Genomic DNA, 7624 nt, shown 5'->3' with positions numbered 1-7624 from the left:
AGGCAGGGTGTGGTTGCTCACACCTGTAATTCCCAGCACTTTGGGAGGCCGAGATGGGTGGATCACGGGGTCAAGAGATCAAGGCCATCCTGGCCAACATGGTGAAACCCTGTCTCTACTAAAAATACAAAAATTAGCTGGGTGTGGTGGTACGCACCTGTGGTCACAGCTACTTGGGAGGCTGAGGCAGGAGAATTGCTTGAACCCAGGAGGCAGAGGTTGCAGTGAGCCAAGATTGTGCCACTGCATTCCAGCCTGGTGACAAAGCAAGATTCCATCTCAAAAGAAAAAAAAGAATTACAGAATTACAACTGTGACATATGGTACATGTGCATATTTCCAAAATTGACAACTTTAACAGAAAAAGAAGAAGTATAGGCAATTGTGCTACTTACAAGATAAAATTTTATTAAAATGTCAAATATTATTTCAAAGTGCAAAGCAGGCAACATGAGATGCATATCTGGCTATGAGATGCAAATGTGAAATTTGGAGGTGAATGATGAGCAGCATCTTTTTTCTTTTTTTTTTTTTTTTTTTGAGACAGAGTCTCACTTTGTCGCCCAGGCTAAAGTGCAGTGGCACAATCTCAGCTCCCTGCAACCTCCACTTCCTGGGTTCAAGTGATTCTGCCACCCCAACCTCCCAAGTAGCTGGGATTAAAGGCATCCGCCATCATGCCTGGCTAATTTTTGTATTTTTGTGGAGACAGGGTTTTACCATGTTGGCCAGGCTGGCCTTGAACTCCTGAACTCAGTTGATCCACCAACCTCTGCCTCCCAAAGTGCTGGGATTACCTGCAGGAGCCACCGTGCCCGGCTGAGCAGCATCTTTTTTCAATGCGGTTAGTTTTCTCTGTAGTTGCATGTGTAACTTTATCTGGATTTAATATCAAAAGTCTAGATCCCAGGCCCTCTCTAAATGTGACGCCTGGCCCACGTGGTCTCCCAGCACTTCCCCAGTGCTAGGCCGTGATGATGAGATGGATTTTGCAAACTCTAATGTCATTAGAAATACATTACCATACATCTTCGGAGCCTGTCACTTCTACAGCTGGCTACTCATCTTTTCTGTTGATTTTTACTATCTTGAATTTGAAAGCAACCTCCAACTTTGACAGTATGTTCTGTAAGTCCATCTGCCTCATTCATGATCAACCCTTAAAGGAGTCAGGCCTTCTAGAAGGCAAGGGGGAAACAGCAGTGATTGCAATAACTCCCCTTATCAGATGAGGAAGCTGCAAAAGTGTCCACACTGTTCCTGTAAGCCGCTGTGTTTGGCTGCTTCTGTCTTTACCCTGTTAACCACCTGGCAGGGCACCCTGGCTGTTTTGTTTGAGAGACAAAGGGGGCAGGTCCTTTAGGGGAAAAAATAAAATGGCCAGGTATAGTGGCTCACGCCTGTAATCCCAGCAATTTGGGAAGCCAAGGCAGGTGGTAATCATTTGAGGTCAGGAGTCACATGACCAGCCTGGCCAACATGGTGAAACTCTGTCTCTACTAAAAATACGAAAATTAGCTGGGCTTGGTGACAGGCACCTGTAATCCCAGTTACAAGAGGCTGAAGCAGGATAATCACTTGAAACCATGAGGTGGAGGTTGCAGTGAGCCAAGGTAGTGCCACTACACTCCAGCCTGGGCAGCAGAGAAAGACTGTCTCCAAAAAAATAAAAAAAGAGAGAGAAAGAAAAAAATAAAGTGAATGTTGCTTGCTCAAGCACAATACCTGCCACTAGCACAAAAAAGCGTAGTCCAAGAAATCAAGTCTCAGAGGAGATAAAAATGTATAAAAAGAAATCTTTTATTTAAAATTTGTCGTCTATGAATAATAATCCAAGAATGAAGTCCCTGAAAAGAGGTGAAAGATTTCCAACGTCCAAAACTCTCAGAACACTGTAAATTGAAACTAGAGACACACTTCGCACACATCCTCGTGTGTTATTCTAACCCACATGTTCTGAGCGCCATGGGGGTGGCCAGCCTGGGACCAGCTGTGTCCAAGGCTGACTTGTCCTCGTTCTCTCCCATCCTGGGGGAGGCAAACACTTCAGTGGCCGCTTTCAATACCAGCCATCAATACACAATGGGTAGCCTTGGGGGCCGTGGGAAAAAAGGTCAGGCTTCTGGGTTCTGGTAAATTGCACTCAAGTAGTAGCCAGGCATGTTGGCTGCGCCTGTAATCTCAACACTCTGGTGATCCTCAGGCAGGAGGACCACTTGAGCCCAGGAGTTCAAGACCAGCTTGGACAACATGGTGACATCCTGTCTTGAAAAAATAATAATAAAAATCTAAAATTAAAAAGTTCAAGTGTACTAAACTACTGAAAATAAGTGTTTTAAAAAGTACTCCACATTTTGAAATGCACAGAAACAGTCTCCCCACATTCTGATATGATGAAGAGGGAGAAGAAGTTTTTTATATCAGCTGTTGAAGATGCTTTAATGAACATTCCTTTTGGCAAAAGTTGAAGAAGCCGCACTATTTCAAGTTACCAGGAAACGGGCCCATCCCAGATGGAGAGAAAGTAGAAGAGCAAAGTTCTGTGCTGCACCGCTCCCGTCTTTAATGTAAAGAAGCCCCCCCAACCTCTGCAACACACACACACAAACACAGGAACACACGAGCGCACGCACACATCACCCCCGGCCCTTAGACACTCTCTGCTAAGCCCTTTCAATAATTACATATAAGTGCTTTATTTATATTTCTTCCGTTTCCCCACTCCATTCCAGGAATCTTCCTAAAGAAAACCTCCTCCCTTGTAGTCAGGAAATGAGAGAAGAATGCAAGGAGTTTGAGGCCTTCTGCAGGGGCTACGAGTTGAATCAGTCCGGTTTCCCGGTTATGAATTCAGGTGCAAGAAAACAGACTGATCAAAGTTCCCCAACGCAGAAAACACGCACATGCTGGACAAGAAATCACGCTTTGCCCAGGCAGAAAAGGCAGGCTTTCTGTGCGCCCTCACATAGCCTGGCTTTATTCTTATGAGTAGGACCGCGAACCCAGTACCCAGCTGCAGTTTTGCCTTTGATTACTGTCCCCGAAAGGCTGGCTACTGAGCACTCTCTAAAGAGAAGTAGACCGGATGGTGGCCCGCGTGGCCAGGGGACTCAGCGGCAACACCTGGAAGGCGAAGCTGACCTTCTCACCTCCGCGGAGACCAGTGTTCCAACACAGGTCTTCTTGGAAGGAGACCCAGGCACCCGGGGGTACGCAACTGCACCGCCCCCGACCCCGCCTGCGTGCACGGTGCCCCGCAGGAAGCCCCTGCAGGGCCCACGGCTGCAGGCTATCCGCCGATAGTGCAGGCCTCCCTGGATACCAGCTAGCTCCCCTGGGGCGCAGCAGCCTGGGGCATGGGGGCGGCTCTGCAGCAGGTGGAGGCCGGGCCGTGGGGAGCTGCAAGCGGGACACCCGCCCTCTTAAGGCTCTGCCCGCAGCGGCTTCAAACCAGTGCACGGATGCCAACGAGAGCCCCTTTGCGTCTGCAAACACAACTTGCTTCTTGGGTAGCTGGGGATCAGGAGGTCGTGCCGGGCAGGGGCTGGACAGCCGAGGCCGCTGTTCCTCTCAGGCAGGCTGCTGGGGCTGCGGGAGCGGTGCGCTGCGGCGGAGGCAGAGGTGCCTAGGGAGGTGCGCTGAAGGCGGCACAGGGACCTTGGCAAAGGAGAAGGAAGCTCTGATGAGAGCGCAGAAGGACCGCACATTCCCACCTGCATCCCAACCCGCCCTTCGCTGCGCTCTGCCTGGCTTGCCCACCCCACGGTATCCCCTGAAACTGGAGAAGAGGCACTGGCAAGAAGGGAAGGGGAGCCACGTGGCACTGTCGGTTGCTGGAGGCCGGCGTGCTTACCCCACTCAGCTCCAGGCGGCAGGCGTGGCAGGGGTGTGGATGCTCCTGTCTGAGACCAGCTTCCCAGCGGGAATTGTTTATTTGCTGTCGGGAATTGTTTATTTGCTGTCGACTCCTAGAGGGCCAGCCGAGCAGAGGCACTAGTCCCTGGAGGCGGCCAATCAGAAGAGCCTTTCATGATTAAACTGTGGGTTGGAGGAAGAGGAAGGAAAAGGATGTGGCCACGAGTGTGACTCAGTAGGTCCCAGCTACTCGGGAGGCCGAGGCGGGAGGCTGGCGTGAGCTCAGGAGTTACCAGACCAGCCTGGGCAAGATGGCGAGATCCTATCTCTAAAAAAAAAAGCACAGTATAATACTGATAAGAAGTGTGATAAGAATAAGACACTTTGCCTCAGGCCCCCAGCACGTCGTCCTCGGCAGCACTTGGGATCATTCTGGGGTTCCCCAGTGATGGGAGTCTGTGATTAGGGCAGCAGGGACAACAGGGGCAATGTTGAAACTGGAAACCCTCTCAGCTGTGGGACAGACAGGATTTGTGCTTGTTTGTTTGTTGTATTTATTTATTTATTTATTTATTATTTTTTGGCGACAGAGTCCCACTGTCGCCCAGACTGGAGTGCAGTCGCAAGATCTCGGCTCACTGCAACCTCCACCTCCCGGTTCTACCAGTTCTCCTGCCTCAGCCTCCTGAGTAACTGGGATTACAGGTGCCTACCCTCATGACTGATTAATTTTTTCTATTTTAGTAGAGACAGGGTTTCACCGTGTTGCCCAGGCCAGTATCCAATTCCTTAGCTCAGGCAATCTACCTGCCTAGCCTCGGCCTCCCAAAGTGCTAGGATTACAGGCGTGAGCCACCATGCCCGCACTATTTGTTGTATCTACTTATTTAATTATTTTTATTTTAATAGAGACTTGGTCTCACTGTTGCCCAGGCTGGTCTTCAACTCTTGGGCTCAAGCTGTACTCCCACCTCAGCCATCTAAAGGGCTGGGATCACAGGCATGAGCCACTGTGCCCAGCCCAACCAGTAGCCTTTAAAAGTTGCCCTTTTGGGCCGGTCTAGGTGACTCACACTGGTACCTAGCACTTTGGGAGGCCCAGGTGGGTGGATCACAAGGTCAAGAGATCAAGACCACACTGGCCAACATGGTGAAACCCTGTCTCTATTAAAAATACAAAAATTAGCTGGGCACGGTGGCTCCCGCCTGTAATTTCAGAACTTTGGGAGGCTGAGGTGGGCAGATCACTAGGTCAGGAGTTTGAGACCAGCCTGGCCAACATAGTAAAACATCTCTACTAAAAATACAAAAAATTAGTCAGGTGTGGCGGCAGGCGCTTGTAATACCAGCTGCTCCAGAGGCTGAGGCAGCAGAATCACTTCGACCCAGGAGGTGGAGGTTGTCTCAAGCCGAAAACTGCCCGGGTGACAGTGTGAGAACTGGTCTCAAAAAAAAAAAAAAAGAAAGAAAGAAAAGAAATTAGGTGGTCGTGGTGGCGGCCGCCTGTAATCCCAGCTACTAGGGAGGCTGAGGCAGGAGAATAGCTTGAACCTGGGAGGTGGAGGTTTCAGTGAGCCAAGATTGTGCCATTGCACTCCAGCCTGGTGACAGAGAGAGACTACATCTCTAAATAAATAAGAAATTAATGTTGCCCTTTTGACCAGGCATGGTGGCTCACACCCTAATCCCAGCACTTTGGGAGGCTGAGGCTGGTGGATCACTTGAAGCCAGGAGTTCAAGACCAGCCTGGCCAACATGGAGAAACCCCCGTCTCTACTAAAAATACAAAATTAACTGGGTGTGGTGGCAGGTGCCTGTAATCCCAACTACTTGGGAGGCTGAGGCAGGAGAATCTCTTGAATCTGGGAGACAGAGTTTTCGGTGAGCCGAGATCAGGCCATTGCACTCCAGCCTGGGCAACAAGAGCAAAACTTTGTCTCAAAAAAAAAAAAAAAAAAAAAAAGGTTGTCCTCTTCCCATCTTCATCTTAATAAAAACAATCAAACTTTAAAATAATTGTCAATATGATAGGTGAAAAAAGGCATCTCATGATGGTTTCGATTACATTTTTAAAATGGCAGGTAGGGTTTTTTTTCATATATCATTGTCATTTCCATTTCCTTCTCTGTGAATGACATATTCAAACCTTTTGCCTATTTTTAAATTAAGCCATTTGTATAGTTTCAGTATTGTAGGTAGTAGTAGCTCTTGGTCAATTAATGATAGTAAATGGCTTCAAACCTGTGCACCACAGCCGCTTCGAATCAGCAAACACAACTTGCTTCTTGGGTTGCTGGGAATAAGGAGGTCGTGCCAGGCAGAGATTAATGGTATCAACCAAATGTATTATCTGTTTGGAAGAAAATAAGGGTAGACTCCAATCTCACAACAAAAATAATTGAAGAGCTTAATAAAAAAAAACCCTGTAAATTATAAGGAAGAATTATAGAATAATATTTGCATAATTTGGAGGTGGGAGAAATTTTACATGGCACGATAAACAAAATAAACAGATAAAAAAAAGACTGACCAACCAAGATGTTACTTCTTCTTGAGTCTGTTTTGCTTATATTTTCTTAGAAAATCATCCATTTCCTTTAAATGTTAAATTTACTATGAAGTTATGCGCTGAGTTATTCTAGTTATTAAAAAGCCTCGGCTGGGTGTAGCGGCTCACCTGTGAAATCTCAGCACTCTGGGAGGCTGAGGCCAGGGTGTTGCTTGATCTCAAGAGTTCCAGACCAGCCTCAGCAACATGGTGAAATCCCATCTTTACAAAAAATACAAAAATTAGCCAAGTGTGGTTGTGTGTCCCAGTTACTCCCAGCTACTCAGGAGGCTGAGATGGGAGGACTGCTTGACACCAGGAGGTGGAGGCTGCAGTGAGCCGTGATTGTGTCATTGCACTCCAGCCTAGGCGACAGCGCCCTTTCATTATTCCTAATATGCTTTATATGTGTTTTCTATTTTTTCATGGTCAGACTTGAGGTTTCCTTATTTATTTGTTATTCAGTTTCTTAGGCATATTGATTTCCTTGTTCCTCGTTAATTATTTTGTTTTCATTTTATGATTTCCCCTTCCATTTTTCTACTGTTTCTCCCTTCTTCAGTGGAATGCTCTGTTTCCTTTATTTTTAATCTGTTGTGTTACCCAAGAAATGCATTTGAGATTGTATATTTTCTAAAAGAAAACCTATACGTTTTAAGACAGAGTGCTTTATTGCTAAACAGGCTCTCATTTGCATATTTGTTTTCTCTTTGACACAAGAATTATTTTACTATAAAAATTTGTAAGAGATTGGCCGGGCATGGTGGCTCATACTTGTAATCCCAGCACTTTGGGAGATCAAGGCAGGTGGATCACTAGGTCAGAAGTTTGAGACCAGTCTGGCCAACATAGTGAAACCCCATCTCTACTAAAAATACAAAAAATTATCTGGGCATGGTGGCGGGTGCTTGTAATACCAGTTACTCCAGAGCTACTCTGGGACACAGAGCGAGACTCCTCAAAAAAAAAAAAAAAAAAATTTGTGAGAGATCCTGTTGGGAGGAGGATATCTTTTTCAAGTTGGCCTTAAGTTGCTTTGTCAGCCTACCTTCCCCCTATGTAACTAATACTTATGGATCCCTGCTTTTTGCTAAACAATGTGTTAGGTGCTGAAGTACAAAGGTAAACAAAACTAGTAAGATTGCTGACCACAAGGGTCTTGCTTTCTAGCATTCAGAGAGTGTGATTTTGTTTTTTTTTTGTTTGTTTGTTTTTTTTTTT

At 46.7% G+C, this 7624-nt stretch overlaps 1 long non-coding RNA gene across 1 annotated transcript; it reads right to left on the bottom strand.

The window, feature by feature from the left end:
- Positions 1-3616: 3616 nt before the first annotated feature.
- Positions 3617-6577, bottom strand: LOC119468900. The gene is made up of 3 exons (XR_005197708.1): positions 6533-6577; positions 3854-4038; positions 3617-3657 (listed from the first exon to the last, which is right to left on the bottom strand). It is a non-coding gene; the product is annotated as an uncharacterized LOC119468900 (long non-coding RNA).
- Positions 6578-7624: the final 1047 nt, after the last annotated feature.

Source organism: Cebus imitator, unplaced genomic scaffold (genome assembly GCF_001604975.1).
Source record: "Cebus imitator isolate Cc_AM_T3 unplaced genomic scaffold, Cebus_imitator-1.0 Scaffold526, whole genome shotgun sequence".
NCBI classification, from domain to species: Eukaryota; Metazoa; Chordata; class Mammalia; order Primates; family Cebidae; genus Cebus; species Cebus imitator.
This window is presented reverse-complemented; position numbering and strand designations above follow the sequence as displayed.